Raw genomic sequence first — 13,258 nt, 5'->3', positions numbered from 1 at the left:
GCTGTTATGTTACTGGTCCGCGTATGGTGCGAATGGGTTTGGCAATGAGTGATGTGTGTAAGAGAGGTTGTGGTGAGACCGGAACGTTCGTCGATATCTTATGGGACTGTGCTCACATTCGGGGGTACTGGTCCAATATCCACGCCAAGGTGCGGGAGGTGTGGGGAGTGAGCTTTGATTTGGAGGCCCGGAGGTGTCTCCTGAATGTTTGGGAACCAACTGACCTCCCATCCCACGGGAAAGTGTGGGCCACGTTGGCTTGTGGTGTTGCCAAACGTAATATTGCTCAGCTGTGGGGGGCGAATAAGCCACCCACAGTTCGGAAATGGATGGAAGATCTGGACTGGTGTATGTTTAGAGAGCGGGCGGTGTATGTAGCCAGAGGGAGACCCAGGAAATGGGGCAAGATTTGGGGACCATGGAATCCGTACAGGGGTGAGATCTGTACTCCTCCAGCCACGCTGAATGATCCAAAACTGTCGGAGATTCCCTGAACCCGTAATTTGCAATTCTGTCGTATTTCTTAGACTAGGAGGTCGCCAGCATTTGTAATGTGAATTGAGATGCAACCCAGTGTATTTATTGTATGTCTTATGTTTTCTTTTATGTGCTTTAATAAAAAGAGTTAAAAAAAAAGAGACAGAATCAGCACTTCACAAGAGGTTTGTAATGCATTTCACAGGACAGTGTCAGTGTTTAGGTCGAGCCTGGGCAGCGCATGTGCTGCTCTACGAGGCATGCTATATTCAGGTATGGACTTGAAGCTCAGCCTACTCTCCACCCATCTTTTCAATTGGCTCCTGTTACTGTCCTTTTCTAAATGGTTGCTTCTGATTCGTTAATAGGATTCTTAATCCCTCCGTATGCCATCCACTACGTGCTTTCCCACAACCAGCATGTACAAAGTAAAGAGTTTTTTCCCCAGTATTTATTTACTTATTTTGTATTTATTTGCTTTAGTAGTATTAGCGTCACGCCCCGCTTTAAATGTTTAAAGCAAAAGTGCAGCGCGCCACAACTGCTACAAAATAGAAAAAAGAGCAGGCTGACTGTGCATTTCTTTTCCATTTAATTACTTTTGTAGCAATCTCAGCGCGCCACGCTTTAGCTTTAAACATCTAAAGCGGGCATGACGCAAATACTACTAAAGCAAATAAATAGAAAAGAAAAAGGTGACGACCGCCCGCCTTTTTTCACAAATAATTACTTTTGTCAAATTTTTTGCAAACAAGGCGCCGGACAAGCTTCATGTTTTAAGAAGGCGGCCGCGCTGCCCTTTTGTAATACTTGATCACCTGCTTAGCTGAAATAGTGCAGTCAGGGTTTATGATTTCCTGTAGTTTTCGCTGTCGCGTACACAGGCAGCATTCAATTTTGCAAGCAAGTGATCAGCCTCACTGAACGCGCTGCAATTGCTATTGTAAATGACATTGCCTTTTATTTATGTGTTGGATTTTAAAACATAAATAAAAGGCATTGTCATTTACAATTCCAATAGCTTAACCTCTCGCAAATGCAAGACCTGCTGCAATGCAAATGCTTGTTTTATATTACCGTAGAAGTACCGGCACTTCTCGGGTTTACACTGCAGTTAATAGGATTTTTCTGGCCACTGCTCAAGAGGTCTAAAAACAATATGATGTATTTCATGGGACAGTTATAGCTCTTCTCAGCATTTCTGTGATACATACGGTAGGGCAGTGCCAGGCTCTCTCAGCAGGTCCATGGTGTATGCAATAGCACAAAAAAAGGGCCTGGCCTTCTCAGCAGGTCTGTGAGACATTCAAAAGGACAGAGCCAGGCCTTCTCAGCAGGCATGTGATACATTTAAAAGGACAGTGCCAGGCCTTCTCAGCAGGCATGTGATACATTCAAAAGGACAGTGCCAGGCCTTCTCAGCAGGCATGTGATACATTCAAAAGGACAGTGCCAGCACCTCTCAGCAGCTCTGTGATGCTTTCAGTGGGACAGCGACAGCCCTTCTAAGCCGGTCTTGGGTATATGCAATAGGACGGTGTCAGCACTACTAAGCACTTCTGAGAAGGTTTCAGTGGGACAGTGTCAGCCCTTCTAAGGACGGCTCTGGTTCATTCATTAGGACAGTGTCAGCAGATCTCAGCAGCTCTGTGATGCTTTCAGTGGGACAGTGCCAGCCCTTCTAAGCAGGTCTTGGATATATGCAGTAGGACAGTGCCAGCACCTCTCAGTAGTTCTGTGATGCTTTCAGTGGGACAGTGACAGCCCTTCTAAGCAGGTCTTGGATATATGCAGTAGGACAGTGCCAGCACCTCTCAGTAGTTCTGTGATGCTTTCAGTGGGACAGTGACAGCCCTTCTTAGGAGGCCTCTGATTCGTTCAATAGGACAGTACTTAGCACTTGAAGTCAAGTTTACAATATTTTTAACAGGTCAACACAAAAACTACTCAACAAGTCTAAAATACCCTTACTAGAAATGTCGACACTTCTGAGTAGGTCAACACTGACTACAAAGCAAACACAAGGAAATGATGGACGAAACTTTTCAGGCTCTTACCCCAAGTCACAGATCTGGGTTGAATCCATTATCATTCTTTAGCTCACTTCGCCACCTCAGTTCAGACCCAGCTATATGCAGATCAGTTTTGACCCTGTGCCTCATGGGAACAGTTCAGCCCGAACTGCTAAAGCCATGTCTTCCCTGAACCGGAAACAAGCATCTTGGGACCTGTTTCTGGGTAACACCCTTCATCAGCCAGGCCAGCTTGAATCCAGTGGCAAAGTGAGCAAAGGACCCACATCTGGGCATACCCTGCCAACTTAGAGCGAACAACGCAAACACAAGGAGATGATGGACAGAGTGCTGAAACTTTTCAGACGCTCACCCCCAGTCACAGATCTGGGTTGAATCCATTATCATTCTTTAGCTCACTCTGCCACCTCAGTTCAGACCCAGCTACATGCAAATCAGTCTTGACTCTGTGCCTCATGGGAACAGTCCAGCCTGAACTGCAAAGCCATGTCTTCCCTGAACCGGAAACAAGCATCCTGACTACAAACATTTCCAATCCAGCTAACAGACACTCACATGTCCACTGCTCAAATTAATTTCATATTCCCCAATACTAATTCACCACTAACCCTTTTTGTGTTCCAGAGTAGCGTGCTACTCGCCGAGAAGCGCTTCGACGCCTAGTCTGGAGTAGTAAGTGCTATATAAATGTTACAGTTACAATTACAATTTCAAGGTTCCTGCAACTTGTTCTCAGTAAGGCTATGTTACATTTCAAAGGACAGAGTCAGTTCTTGTATGTAGGGCTGCAGTACTTCTACTGGGACAGTGCCAGTCCTTGCCAGGAGGATCCTAGTACTTTTAATAGGACAGCGCCAGCATTTCTCAGCAGCTCTGCAATGAGTTTACTGGAGCGGCACCAGTATCTCCCCTCACCTCTGGACAGTACCTGCCTTTTCTCAGCAGCTCTGCAGCAAATTTACCAGGGCAGTCCCAGCACTTATGAGCGCCTTTGCAATATATTTGCTAGTACAGTACCTGCAGTTCGCAGCAGCTTGTCAATACATTTACTAGGAAAGTTCCAGCACTTCTGAGCAGGTCTCCACTACATTTACCAGGGCAGCCCTAGCTCTTCTCGGCAAAACTGTAATACATTTACCAGGGCAGCCCCAGCACTTCTGAGCAGCTCTGTAATACATTTACCAGGCAACGAGCACTTTTCCACAGCTCTGCAGCATATTTGCTAGGGCAATAATAGCACTTCTCAGTAGCTTTGCAATATGTTTGTTAGGACAGTCTAGCACTTCTCAGCAGCTCGGTGATATATTTACTAAGACAGTACCTACACTCCTCAGCAGCTCAGTAATATATAAACCAAGGAAGTACCTGCATTTCTCAGCAGCTCGGTAATATATTTACTAAGGCAGTACCTGCACTGCTCAGCAGCTCGGTAATATATTTACTAAGGCAGTACCTACACTCCTCAGCAGCTCAGTAATATATTTACTAAGACAGTACCTGCACTGCTCCGCAGCTCCGTGATATATTTACTAAGACAGTACCTGCACTTCTCAACAGCTCGGTGATATAATTATTAATACAGTACCTACACTCCTCATCAGCTCGGTGATATATTTACTAAGACAGCACCTGCACTCCTCAGCAGCTCGGTAATATATTTACTAGGATAGTACCTGCACTTCTCAGCAGCTCGGTAATATATTTCCCAAGGCAGTACCTACACTGCTCCGCAGCTCGGTAATATATTTACTAAGACAGTACTTGCACTTCTTAGCAGCTCGGTAATATATTTACTAAGACAGTACCTGCACTGCTCAGCAGCTCGGTAATATATTTACTAAGACAGTACCTGCACTTCTCAGCAGCTCGGTAATATATTTACTAGGATAGTACCTACACTCCTCATCAGCTCGGTAATATATTTACTAAGACAGTACCTGCACTTCTCAGCAGCTCGGTAATATATTTACTAGGATAGTACCTGCACTTCTCAGCAGCTCAGTAATATATTTACTAAGGCAGTACCTACACTGCTCAACAGCTCGGTGATATATTTATCAAGGCAGTACCTACACTGCTCAGCAGCTCGGTAATATATTTATCAAGGCAGTACCTGCACTTCTCAACAGCTCGGTAATATATTTATCAAGGCAGTACCTGCACTTCTCAACAGCTCGGTAATATATTTACCAAGGCAGTACCTACACTGCTCAGCAGCTCGGTAATATATTTACCAAGGCAGTACCTACACTGCTCCGCAGCTCGGTAATATATTTATCAAGGCAGTACCTACACTGCTCAGCAGCTCGGTGATATATTTACCAAAGCAGTACCTACACTGCTCCGCAGCTCGGTGATATATTTACCAAAGCAGTACCTACACTGCTCCGCAGCTCGGTAATATATTTACCAAGGCAGTACCTACACTGCTCAGCAGCTCGGTAATATATTTACCAAGGCAGTACCTACACTGCTCCGCAGCTCGGTAATATATTTATCAAGGCTGTACCTACACTGCTCCGCAGCTCGGTGATATATTTACCAAGGCAGTACCTACACTGCTCAGCAGCTCGGTAATATATTTACCAAAGCAGTACCTACACTGCTCCGCAGCTCGGTGATATATTTACCAAAGCAGTACCTACACTGCTCCGCAGCTCGGTAATATATTTATCAAGGCAGTACCTACATTGCTCAGCAGCTCGGTAATATATTTATCAAGGCAGTACCTGCACTTCTCAACAGCTCGGTAATATATTTACCAAGGCAGTACCTACACTGCTCAGCAGCTCGGTAATATATTTACCAAAGCAGTACCTACACTGCTCAGCAGCTCGGTAATATATTTACCAAAGCAGTACCTACACTGCTCCGCAGCTCGGTGATATATTTACCAAAGCAGTACCTACACTGCTCCGCAGCTCGGTAATATATTTACCAAGGCAGTACCTACACTGCTCCGCAGCTCGGTAATATATTTATCAATGCAGTACCTGCACTTCTCAACAGCTCGGTAATATATTTACCAAGGCAGTACCTACACTGCTCAGCAGCTCAGTAATATATTTACCAAAGCAGTACCTACACTGCTCAGCAGCTCGGTAATATATTTACCAAAGCAGTACCTACACTGCTCCGCAGCTCGGTGATATATTTACCAAAGCAGTACCTACACTGCTCCGCAGCTCGGTAATATATTTACCAAAGCAGTACCTACACTGCTCCGCAGCTCGGTGATATATTTACCAAAGCAGTACCTACACTGCTCAGCAGCTCGGTAATATATTTACCAAAGCAGTACCTACACTGCTCCGCAGCTCGGTAATATATTTATCAAGGCAGTACCTGCACTTCTCAACAGCTCGGTAATATATTTACCAAGGCAGTACCTACACTGCTCAGCAGCTCGGTAATATATTTACCAAGGCAGTACCTACACTGCTCCGCAGCTCGGTAATATATTTATCAAGGCAGTACCTGCACTGCTCCGCAGCTCGGTGATATATTTACCAAAGCAGTACCTACACTGCTCCGCAGCTCGGTGATATATTTATCAAGGCAGTACCTGCACTTCTCAACAGCTGGGTAATATATTTATCAAGGCAGTACCTGCACTTCTCAACAGCTCTTTAATATATTTACCTAGGAAGTACCTACACTGCTCAGCAGCTCGGTAATATATTTACCAAAGCAGTACCTACACTGCTCCGCAGCTCGTGATATATTTACCAAAGCAGTACCTACACTGCTCCGCAGCTCGGTGATATATTTACCAAGGCAGTACCTACACTGCTCAGCAGCTCGGTAATATATTTACCAAGGCAGTACCTACACTGCTCCGCAGCTCGGTAATATATTTACCAAGGCAGTACCTACACTGCTCAGCAGCTCGGTAATATATTTACCAAGGCAGTACCTACACTGCTCCGCAGCTCGGTAATATATTTATCAAGGCAGTACCTACACTGCTCCGCAGCTCGGTGATATATTTACCAAGGCAGTACCTACACTGCTCAGCAGCTCGGTAATATATTTACCAAAGCAGTACCTACACTGCTCCGCAGCTCGGTGATATATTTACCGAAGCAGTACCTACACTGCTCAGCAGCTCGGTAATATATTTACCAAAGCAGTACCTACACTGCTCCGCAGCTCGGTGATATATTTACCAAAGCAGTACCTACACTGCTCCGCAGCTCGGTAATATATTTATCAAGGCAGTACCTACCCTGCTCAGCAGCTCGGTAATATATTTATCAAGGCAGTACCTGCACTTCTCAACAGCTCGGTAATATATTTACCAAGGCAGTACCTACACTGCTCAGCAGCTCGGTAATATATTTACCAAAGCAGTACCTACACTGCTCAGCAGCTCGGTAATATATTTACCAAAGCAGTACCTACACTGCTCCGCAGCTCGGTGATATATTTACCAAAGCAGTACCTACACTGCTCCGCAGCTCGGTAATATATTTACCAAGGCAGTACCTACACTGCTCCGCAGCTCGGTAATATATTTATCAAGGCAGTACCTGCACTTCTCAACAGCTCGGTAATATATTTACCAAGGCAGTACCTACACTGCTCAGCAGCTCGGTAATATATTTACCAAAGCAGTACCTACACTGCTCAGCAGCTCGGTAATATATTTACCAAAGCAGTACCTACACTGCTCCGCAGCTCGGTGATATATTTACCAAAGCAGTACCTACACTGCTCCGCAGCTCGGTAATATATTTACCAAAGCAGTGCCTACACTGCTCCGCAGCTCGGTGATATATTTACCAAAGCAGTACCTACACTGCTCCGCAGCTCGGTAATATATTTACCAAAGCAGTACCTACACTGCTCCGCAGCTCGGTGATATATTTACCAAAGCAGTACCTACACTGCTCCGCAGCTCGGTAATATATTTACCAAGGCAGTACCTACACTGCTCCGCAGCTCGGTAATATATTTATCAAGGCAGTACCTACACTGCTCAGCAGCTCGGTAATATATTTATCAAGGCAGTACCTGCACTTCTCAACAGCTCGGTAATATATTCACCAAGGCAGTACCTACACTGCTCAGCAGCTCGGTAATATATTTACCATGGCAGTACCTACACTGCTCCGCAGCTCGGTAATATATTTATCAAGGCAGTACCTGCACTTCTCAACAGCTCGGTAATATATTTACCAAGGCAGTACCTACACTGCTCAGCAGCTCGGTAATATATTTACCAAGGCAGTACCTACACTGCTCCGCAGCTCGGTAATATATTTACCAAGGCAGTACCTACACTGCTCAGCAGCTCGGTAATATATTTACCAAGGCAGTACCTACACTGCTCCGCAGCTCGGTAATATATTTACCAAGGCAGTACCTACGCTGCTCCGCAGCTCGGTAATATATTTACCAAGGCAGTACCTACACTGCTCCGCAGCTCGGTAATATATTTACCAAGGCAGTACCTACACTGCTCCGCAGCTCGGTAATATATTTACCAAGGCAGTACCTACACTGCTCCGCAGCTCGGTAATATATTTACCAAGGCAGTACCTACGCTGCTCCGCAGCTCGGTAATATATTTACCAAGGCAGTACCTACACTGCTCCGCAGCTCGGTAATATATTTACCAAGGCAGTACCTACACTGCTCCGCAGCTCGGTAATATATTTACCAAGGCAGTACCTACACTGCTCCGCAGCTCGGTAATATATTTACCAAGGCAGTACCTACACTGCTCCGCAGCTCGGTGATATATTTACCAAAGCAGTATCTGCACTTCTCAACAGCTCGGTGATATATTTATCAAGGCAGTACCTACACTGCTCCGCAGCTCGGTAATATATTTACCAAGGCAGTATCTGCACTTCTCAACAGCTCGGTAATATATTTATCAAGGCAGTACCTGCACTTCTCAACAGCTCGGTGATATATTTATCAAGGCAGTACCTGCACTTCTCAGCAGCTCGGTAATATATTTATCAAGGCAGTACCTACACTGCTCCGCAGCTCGGTAATATATTTACCAAGGCAGTATCTGCACTTCTCAACAGCTCGGTGATATATTTATCAAGGCAGTACCTGCACTTCTCAACAGCTCGGTGATATATTTATCAAGGCAGTACCTACACTGCTCCGCAGCTCGGTGATATATTTATCAAGGCAGTACCTACACTGCTCCGCAGCTCGGTAATATATTTACCAAGGCAGTATCTGCACTTCTCAACAGCTCGGTAATATATTTATCAAGGCAGTACCTGCACTTCTCAACAGCTCGGTGATATATTTATCAAGGCAGTACCTGCACTTCTCAATAGCTCGGTAATATATTTACCAAGGCAGTACCTGCACTTCTCAGCAGCTCGGTAATATATTTATCAAGGCAGTACCTGCACTTCTCAACAGCTCGGTAATATATTTACCAAGGCAGTACCTGCACTTCTCAGCAGCTCGGTAATATATTAATCAAGGCAGTACCTACACTGCTCAGCAGCTCGGTAATATATTTACCAAGGCAGTACCTACACTGCTCAGCAGCTCGGTAATATATTTATCAAGGCAGTACCTGCACTTCTCAACAGCTCGGTAATATATTTACCAAGGCAGTACCTGCACTTCTCAGCAGCTCGGTAATATATTTATCAAGGCAGTACCTGCACTTCTCAGCAGCTCGGTAATATATTTATCAAGGCAGTACCTACACTGCTCCGCAGCTCGGTGATATAGTGACTAAGACAGTACCTGCACTTCTCAGCAGTTCTGCAAAATATTTACTAGGACCGTCCCTGCTCTCCTTAGCAAGTCTACATATAGTACAGTACATTTCATACAACAGTTCAAATATTTTCCTGCAGGTCTGTGACATTTAATGGAACAATTTCCACCAGTTTTATAAAGACATGCAAGACATTTAATGGGGCACTGCTACACATTTACTAAAACGGTAGACGTGCTTCTATGTTGGTCTGCAATACACTCAATAACAAGGTACCAGCACTTCTCACCTGCTCACCAGCACTTTATTTTATTTATTTATTTCAACGGTTTTATATAGCGCTACTGGACCCAAGAGTATCAGAGCGCTTTACAAGGATGGTGAACATAATGAGATAAAATTAATAACTAAGCGAAAAAGAGTTGCAGTATGATAATGCATTCAACAGGGCTAAGGGGGCAAAGAAACAGAGAGATAAAATGAAGTGGAACATGAATATTAAAAGTTAGGAGAGTGAGGGGGGTGAAGAGACGGGGGAGTGAGAAAATGAAGGGATTAAGAGGGGGTGGGAGGAGGAGTGGACAAGGGAAGAGAAAGGTACCAGCACTTGTCACCAGCTCCCCAACACTTTCAAATGGACAGTCCCAGCACTTGTCACCAGTTCTACAACACTTTTAGTGGGGCATACCTGCCCTTCTCTTTACCTCAATACCACTTTCAATGGGACAGTATCAGCACTTCTCTGCAGATTTACAGCGCATTCAATGGGACAGCACCAAACCTTCTGATCAGCTGTACAGCACTTTCAATGGGACATTACCAGCACTTCTCCCTAACTGCACATAATTTTCAATGATGCAATACAAGCTCTCTTCTCATATGCTCTATATCTCTTTCGAAGGGACAGTACCAGCACTTGTCATAAACTGTAGAGCACTTTCAAAGGGACAGTACCAGCACTTCTCAACTCCACTTTCAATGTGTATGTACTAGCACTTCTCTGCAGCTCTACAGTGCATTCAATCGGACAATACCAACACTTCTGATCAGCTCTACAGCAGTATCAGTGCAACAGTATCAGCACTTATCCGCAGCTCTCCGGCACTTTCATTAGGACAACCCAGCTCTTCTTATCAGTCTATACTTTATATGAGCAAGTCCCAGCACTTCTCATCAACTGAACAGAGATTTCATTGGGGAATAATGCACTGTTCTGCTCTACTGCACTTTTATTGGGGCATGAACTGCACTTCTCAGCAGCTCTATGGAGCTTTCAATTGACACTTCTCTGCAGCTCTACTGCACCTTCATTGGGACAGTGACAGCACTTCTCTGCAGCACTTTTGTTAGGACAGTCCCAGCACTTCACGGCAGCTCTATGGCGCTCTCAGTGGAAGGTACCAGCACTTCTAAACATGTCTACAGCACGTTCAGAAAGAAAGACAGAAGCTGCCTGGGTCGAGGCACAGAGCCCGCCGTCTCCGCGAGGCAGTGAACCTCGCTCGGCTTGTAACTCGATATTTACTGCCAACTGTACACAAACACTTCCTGCTCTGGGGAGTAATTGCTGCCAGTCCTTCCCCTAATCCTAATTGTTAAAATGTTGACATAACTTCCAATCCCAGCGTCCCCGGGGACCGGCGTTGTGTGATCCGGGGGATGTTCTTAAAAGCGCCAGTTTACCATCAATGGCAGTTCACAAACTCGGAGCCAGTACCTACGCACGAAAGCAAAACTGAGGTTAGAAACACGCGGAGTCTGTACATCGAGGTGTGTTTGTTCCACTTCTACAAGAATGGCGACGTCTAAGTGCGAGATGCCATTAAAGAACAAGGGGACGTAGGTTCCAATCCTGGCTCCGCTGTAGACCGAAACGTGTGATCCAAGGAAAATGTCGATCTTATTGTGGCGCAGCTAGTGAAAACTGGGAGCGTTTAGAAACAGGTAACTCCAAAGACGAGCGCTATAAAAACGGGGACATTCTGTTCAGCTCAAAAACTGCATTCCCTCACAGTCTCTTGGTGTTCTACTGAGACCAACTCGTTGGGTTAATGCGCGCGTTGCTGAAATCAGTGTGAAAATGCAGTTCACAAGTTTGAATCCCAGGAGGGCTGCCTCAGACCTCCATCCTTATGGAGCACTGAGGACACAAGTACCATTATTTGAAGAAGCGAATTATTGTTAAAAGAGGTGCCTGCATATATCACACTGCAGGCTGCACACACATGGCACTGCCCTCCAGAGCAGATTAAGAAGCTATCCCCAGGTAGGGGAGCAGAAAGGGGGGGGGGGGCAGTGGTGGGAGTGAGCCGGGGTGGGTTGGTGGGAGTGAGCCGGGGTGGGTGGGTGGGAGTGAGCCGGGGTGGGTGGGTGGGAGTGAGCCGGGGTGGGAGGGTGGTAGTGAGCCAGGGTGGAGGGTGAGGGGGGAGGGGATTGGCTCCCGCCCTCCTTTCAGGGATGCGTCTTACCTCAGGCGTGTGGATGCGTGGTGGCCAGGTGTGGGGTGGACCCGCCGCCTCCGGGGTGCAGACCCCCGGTGCCCTCCTGTCTCCGCTGCGCCCCCTCAGGTCCTATTGCTGTCACGCAGGTTGCGTGAGGCTCCCTCCCGCTGGCAGAGTTGGCACTGCGTGCCCCGAGAGCAGAGATGCACCGAACACTTCTCCTCAAACCCCCAGCCGACGCGCAGCTGGACTCGGCTCGGATTCCTCCACCCGCGCTCTTTTTTTCTCCTCACACACTTTTTTAAACCGCGCAGTAAGTCACTGGCTGGGTGTGGCTTCTCGGCTTGGGTTCTGGCAGCCCCCGGGGGACGTGGGAACTGTGAAAAAGAGGAACGCAGCGGCCTGTCTGTCAGCCTGGGACAGACACCCAAAGGAAGCGAGCGCGACGGGGCAGGGGCGTAGCTTCCACCGGTGCAGCAGGTTCAGTGGCACCGGATCCTCGAGGCGCCCCACGAACCCTGATTATTGCTAAATTTCACAACTCAGACAGTAGCCAGGGGCCCCTTTTCCTACCCTGATCTAGTGCCCGTGAACACACTGGCTGTGCTACTAACATTAGGAGGCTGGGCACACTCCTCCTTGGCAAGGGCAGACAGGGAGGCCTTGCCAAGGTACACGCACTGCCACATTCACAAAGGTAATTGCTCGTGTAAATCCGGGCTACACGCACCAATGGATGAATTTACAAGTGCAAGGTATTCACAAAAATATACCTTGCACTTTTAAAAGCTTTGAAACGTACTATGCATAACACACAATGGTGTAATATTTCAACTGAGTAAATTCCACTCAAGTGCTGTGGGGTTGACCTTCTAGGGGGTTTTCTGGTGTCTCAATCTCCTCTCCCACCCTTCCCACATGGGAGTGGATTTCAGATGTTTTAGGCAGGATTTGAAACCTCTGCAGATTCAGAAGGGGACCCCCTAAAATAGGTAGGATGTAGAGGAAGGAGTCTTTTTAAAGTACCATGGGGCCTCATTTATGAAAAGTGACGCATCGCTGCATCAAAACAGCGATGCATCACTTTTCATTGCGCCCTCCTTGCGACACCAATGGTGCGTCATATTAACAATATGACACATCATTGCGCAAGGAGTTACAGATACGTCAGTATTTCTGACGTATCTGCATGGGGCAAAAGTGACGCATTGCTGGAGTGTGTCACAAAAGTGACGCAACTCCAGCAATGTGTCCTTTCACATGGGCAAACCCCATGTGAAAGGGCCTGCATCAGTCTTACGCCTGCTTTGAGGCAGGCGTAAGAAACTGACGCATTTGCGTCCTAGAAGTGGCTCACTGCGTCACTTCTAGGACCTTTTCTTGCGTCAGACCGCCTTCCTGCATACATTATACCTGACGCAGGTATAATGTAGCGCAGGGGTTTACAAAGTGACGCATCTACCTAGATGCGTCACTTTGTAAATTTGGTGCAATAAGGCACATTTTTTACGCTGCTGGTGCGTCACAAAAAGTGACGCACCGGCGGCGTAAAAGTGACGCACGGCCTCATAAATGAGGCCTCAAGTATTCCTTCCGTGGAG

The 13,258-nt window shown here is 46.6% G+C and overlaps 1 protein-coding gene across 1 annotated transcript in view; it reads right to left on the bottom strand.

The window, feature by feature from the left end:
* Positions 1-11,935, bottom strand: part of PAPLN (papilin, proteoglycan like sulfated glycoprotein) — a 419,313-nt gene extending 407,378 nt beyond the window's left edge. The window contains exon 1 of the mRNA XM_078659503.1: positions 11,685-11,935. The gene's annotated coding sequence lies outside the window, so the exon portion shown is untranslated. The remainder of the gene's footprint in view (positions 1-11,684) is intronic.
* Between the last annotated feature and the right edge of the window lie 1,323 nt (positions 11,936-13,258).

Source organism: Lissotriton helveticus, chromosome 9 (assembly GCF_964261635.1).
Source record: "Lissotriton helveticus chromosome 9, aLisHel1.1, whole genome shotgun sequence".
Classification (NCBI taxonomy): domain Eukaryota; kingdom Metazoa; phylum Chordata; class Amphibia; order Caudata; family Salamandridae; genus Lissotriton; species Lissotriton helveticus.
Note: the sequence above shows the minus strand (reverse complement) of the source record. Positions and strands in the feature narration are given on the sequence as shown.